This window comes from Camellia sinensis, chromosome 9 (assembly GCF_055761805.1).
Source record: "Camellia sinensis isolate YWXY chromosome 9, ASM5576180v1, whole genome shotgun sequence".
Taxonomy (NCBI): Eukaryota; Viridiplantae; Streptophyta; class Magnoliopsida; order Ericales; family Theaceae; genus Camellia; species Camellia sinensis.
This window is the reverse complement of record NC_138969.1, coordinates 68,061,094-68,067,318: the sequence shown is the minus strand read 5'-3', so window position 1 is coordinate 68,067,318 and position 6,225 is coordinate 68,061,094.

The window sequence follows — 6,225 nt, the reverse complement described above, 5'->3', positions numbered from 1 at the left end:
TTTCTTGGTTATTCTATGTCTAGTAAAACTTATAGAGTATTCAATAAAAGAACTCTACTTGTTGAAGAATCTGTGCATGTTGTTTTTGATGAATCTAACGATATTATTTCCAAGAATCTTTTAAGCAATGATATTGTAGAAAATCAACCAAGCATGGAGAGCATTTATAAAAAGGAAAATGAAGAAAATCCATTACGCGAACATGACGAAGAAATGACAATGGAGAAACTTCAAGAAATATATGCTCTTCCAGAAAATGACTCAAATCTACCAAAAGAATGGAAGTATGCTCATGGCCACCCCAAAGACCTCATCATAGGTGATGCGGCGGAAGGTATAAAAACTCGTTCCTCTGTTAGAAATATTTGTGGTAACTTAGCATTTGTTTCACAAATTGAACCAAAATCATTTTTAGAAGCTAAAAATGATGAAAACTGGATTTTAGCAATGCAAGAAGAATTAAATCAATTTGAAAGAAATGAAGTTTGGTTTTTGACCCCTCCACCTAAGGATCATCCCGTTATTGGTACAAAATGGGTTTTTCGAAATAAAATGGACGAATCTGGAGTTGTTACTAGAAATAAAGCTAGATTAGTAGCTCAAGGCTATAATCAAGAAGAGGGAATTGATTTTGATGAAACTTTTGCACCAGTTGCTAGACTTGAAGCTATTAGAATGTTACTTGCTTTTGCGTGTTTTAAAGATTTTAAATTATATCAAATGGATGTTAAAAGTGCTTTTTTAAATGGGTACATTTCGGAGGAAGTCTATGTTGAACAACCTCCCGGTTTTGAAAATCATAAATACCCGGATCATGTTTTCAAACTTTCAAAAGCCTTATATGGCTTGAAACAAGCTCCTAGAGCATGGTATGAAAGATTGAGTAATTTTCTACTTGACAAAGGTTTTTGTAGAGGAAAAATTGATACAACACTTTTTATAAAAATCAAAAAGGAAGATATGCTAATCGTTCAAATTTATGTTGATGATATCATTTTTGGTGCTACTAATGAAAATTTGTGCAAAGAGTTTGCTAAAGACATGCAGGGTGAGTTTGAAATGAGTATGATGGGGGAATTAAATTACTTCCTTAGTCTACAAATTAAACAAACTAATGATGGAATCCATTTAAATCAAACGAAATATATCAAAGATCTACTCAAAAGGTTTGAAATGGAATCATCAAAGCCTGCAGCAACTCCAATGAGCACATCGATAAAAATCGACAAAGATGAGCAAGGTAAACCTGTAGATGAAAAGAAATATCGAGGTATGATTGGTTCTTTACTTTATCTTACTGCAAGTAGGCCCGACATAATGTTTAGTGTTTGTATGTGTGCACGTTTTCAATCCGCACCGAAAGAGTCACACATCACCGCAGTCAAACGCATTTTCAAATATCTTGTCGGCACTCAAAATTTGGGATTATGGTATCCTAAGGGAACCACCTTTGAACTTTTTGGTTACTCAGATGCCGACTTTGCGGGATGTAGACTTGACCGAAAAAGCACTAGTGGCACTTGTCATTTTCTTGGACACTCACTCACCTCTTGGTTTTGCAAAAAACAAAACTCAGTGGCTTTGTCAACTGCTGAAGCAGAATAAATTGCCGCCGCTGGGTGTTGTGCACAATTTCTTTGGATGAAACAATAACTTCAAGATTTTGGACTTCACTATGATCATATTCCAATAAAATGTGACAATACAAGTGCCATTAACCTTTCAAAAAATCCTATTCAGCACTCACACACTAAACACATTGAGATAAGGCATCATTTTCTAAGAGATCATGTACTCAAAGGTGACATTGAACTCGAATTTGTGCCTACAAATTGTCAATTAGCTGACATATTTACCAAGCCTCTAAATGAAGAACAATTTTGTTATATTAGAACAGAACTTGGTATGATGAATACTCTAATATAATGTTTATATTAAAAAATGATTTTTTTTAAAAATAATTAAATAAAATAAATATTGTAATAATAATTATTATTATAAAAATAATAACAATAATAATAATATATATATATATATATTTATATATATAATTTTCTCTCTCTCTCTCTCTCTCTCTCTCTCTCTCTCTCTCCTGTTCCGTCTCTATCTCTCACCCACTCTCTCCCTTACTCTCTCTTTTTCTCTTTCTCTTGGTCTCTCGCTTTCCCCTTCTTCCTCACATCCTCAGCCGACTCCATCTCCATGCTCACCATCGTCTACAACCATCTTCACCATCCACAAAATCATCCATCACATTCATCTCTACCATCATCCACCCAAATCCCTCACCAATCCACCGAACTCCATCACTTCTCCACTCGAAATCTGCATCTCCATCTTTACCGATTCATCAAGTTCCATCACTGATCCATCAAGATCCGTGACTGATCCATCAAGATCCATTTCCGATCTACACAAATTCGTCACCGATCTACCCAATCGTCTCAATTTCTTCCGTTCATCAAGGTTATCACCGATCAACATGTTAAAATTCTTGTTGCACTGTGTTATATTTTTTTACTTGTTGTATGTGCTCCAAATTCTCTTGGATTTAATAATGGTTGCTTCTACCTTGCTTGAAGAAATTGTTTTTATTTTTATTTTCTCCTTTTATGCTAGTGCACTTTGTGTAATTGTTTATGGCCGGATCTTAATGGCCCTTGGTATTATAGATTGGTAATTTGTCTCTTCAAATTTATGTAATTTTTAGTGCATTAATTCAGGGGGAGACTCATATATTTTCATTATAAAACTATAAAAAAAAAAAAAAATTGGGCATGTGTAGATTCTGTGCATAATTTTAGGGGGAGTATATATACATATTTTTTTACTCCTTATCTGCACCAACAAACAAATTTATTTTTTTTTTGTGCATAGACAGAGTTAAAAATAAATAATAAAAAAAAATTAAAATTTTAATAATAATAATAACAATAACATAAATAAATAAAAACGGAAGAAATGCTCGAAATTTTATTTCAGAAAACGAAAATATTACTCAATTACATGTAAATTTTCAGAAGGCTTCACAGATTTATTCTTTTTCACTTCTCTCAACAATTTTTCCTGAGCCTCTTTTACATGTCTCTCTCTATTTTCGATTTCTGTGAGTCTTGGCATTATCACTGTTGCATAATAATGCACTGCATTCTCCAATTGTGCATTTTTCCTTTTTAGCTCTTTCTTCTCCTTACACATATTCACTACTTGTTGTTTTAACAAGCACACCTCATCTCTCCATTGCTGATTTTCTTGTACTCTTGCTTGTAATCGTCGCGCCATATTGGAAACTGCAGTCATGGCCTGTGTACTAAGAGCCATAGTGTTATTAATAGTATCGAAATCATTTCGATTGCTAATACCACTAGAACCCTCATTTACAGGCATAGCATGTGCCTGCGTCACTGGTACTCTCCCATTTGCCTGCATTACAGGCACCTCATGCAGGTCCGACTCATTGATAGCCAAGGTAAGGAATGACATGATTACAAAAGAAGCTAAAACAAATTTTTTTTTCAAACACTTGATGATTTTGTATCTGATCTGTGTCACTTTTTATACACTCCATTGATCCATTACTCGATGCATATCTGCTCAAAGCTTTTGTTTGTCAATATTTCCTGCGCTCGAGATGCTCCAAAATCCCCACATTGATTCCGACAAGACAGACGGCCCATTATTTTATTTTTGGCCATTCAGATTATTGTATCAAATGTGTTTGTTTTTTATCTTCATCTTTATTTTGATGATGTCAAAGGGGGAGAAAAAATATGATTTTAAAAATTATATGTTGCAGGGTTATCAAATATTTTGTCAATTTTATTTTGTGTCAAATCTACACAAATATTGCCATCATCAAAAAGGGGGAGATTGTTAATCATATTATTTAATTTTGATGATGTCTAAAATATTATTTGTAACAATTTGAATCTTTTAATATACATATGTATTTGACCCAAAATATTATCTTTTTAAAAGAAAATATATATATATATATATTTTTGTTAAATATTAGTTAAATAAAAATATTTTTGAAAACTTTACTATTCATTTTTTGAAAATTGAGGCTGATCACTATTCACTTTTTGACAAAATTAAAATTGATTAAAATGATTGATTGGTTGTATTATCTTGACAAATATGATATTAATGAGTTGTCTTCTTTTGACAAAATTAATATGGAGTGGTAGAATATATTTAGTTTAAAATCTCTACAACATATACAATATTTTAAAGAGGGCATATATTTTCAGATCCATCATAAATATTATTTAAAGAGATTTTTCGGTGTATGCAAATATTTGATCAGAATATATATAACATTATATATATATATATATATTGCATATAATATAAATAGAATACATCACGTGCGCTATTAAATTTTTTACATTACATTGATTATATCATATTATAATCAAACAAGAAAAAAAAGATGGAGTTATATATATATGTGTATATATATATATATATTATAAACTAGATGGAGAAAATTATTTGTTTGTTTGAAAGTTGTGAACTTTGTATTAAATTGTCTACAAAAATGGTGGCTCCATGTTTGAAATAACAAAAAGAAAAAATCAGTCTTATTTTTTATCTTTTGCTGACTATTCAAAATCAGGAGTGTGCTTATGTAAGCGATGACATCAAGAGTGTGCTTATGTAAGCCATGACATCAGAAGCGTGCTTATGTAAGTCATGACGTCAGGAGCGTGCTTATGTAAGCCATGACGTCAGCAAGGAGCGTCCAACGGGTATATTTTTGTGTACAAATAGAAGTGTTGTGTGTGGAGAAAATCATCAAGAACTTGAAGAGAAAATATTTTTGTGAGCTCCAAAATTCTGAGTATTCTGCTCTTTCACTTTCAGATCTAAGTCTAGCTTTTGTTCTTACACTTTTATATCTACTCTTTGTGAGAGAATTATTGTAAAAATGGGTTCAATTACCACTTATTCTTATTCCTTATTTTTGGGAGAAATTTTGTAAGGGTAAGGCATTTATTTGTGAGAAATTTTGTAAGGGTAAGACATTTATTATTGAGTGAGGCTCAATAGATAAGAGTAAGTCCTGTGCCAAATCCACAAGCTTGGTGGTGTATTTATTTAATTGATAGTAAACAAATTCTCAAGGAGGTTCCTTGGGGAGTGGACGCAGGCCTGGCGTGCCGAACCACTATAAATCGCAGTGTTTGATTTTCTCTCCATATCTCTTCTACTTTTATATTGATAATTATTATTCTGATTTTTTTTATTTATTAAAATTCTGAATATTGTGTTATTGTTAATATTGTGAAATTTTTAATAATCCAATTCACCCCCCTCTTGGGTTGCCAATCTGGGATAACATTATATTTTTAGCAACGAAAATTAGACATTAATAATGAATTATTATCCTTTTGACACTAAATTTTTTGTCTTAAAAAATCAACCGTTTAGATATCAAATTATTTTATCGCTAAAAGTCTATTTAGTAGTGATATTTTCAAAATTTTGTTACTAAAAGTCTTATTTTTAATTTTTTTTGACGACCTTTTAGCAACTATCTCCACAACGATAGAAATTTGTCTATAAATGTATTTTACAACAAAATTTTCATTTTTAGAGAACAAAAAATTTAGTCTTTAAAACTCTTATATATTATATCTTAAATAACAAAACTAAAATGTACAAAAATACAAAATTTGCATGGTATTGTGGTTACGTTTAGATAAATATAGTTATGTTTTGATAAACTAGTAAAAAATTAATTTTTTTATTTTTTAATTTTTTATACTTTTTTATAAATAAAAAATTATGAAAAATGATGGGACCTAAAAATTTACTTAAAGTTGATAATTTTGAATACGATCCCGTTGTCATTAATGCTAAATTGTGAAAAAACATGGACTACAGGGGGGGGTGGACACCGGTGACACGGAAGAGAAGACCAAGATTCCAACAGATCCACTACAGGGGTGCAGGATTCATCACGGTTTTTGTAGATAATCTGCCGGATTCTATGGTGCCACGAAGTCTATTCAATCTGTTTAGTAACTATGGTGTGGTAAAAGACGTATTCATCCCAAATAAGAGGAGGAAAGCTACTGGTTCAAGATTTGGTTTCGTCCGGTATGACTGTACCACAGCAGCAAGGGTAGCAGTCCAGAAAGCGGATGGAATATGGTGTGATGATAAGAGTCTGAAAGTGAGATTGGCAGAGTATGGAAGCGATGCTCAGTATCCGAA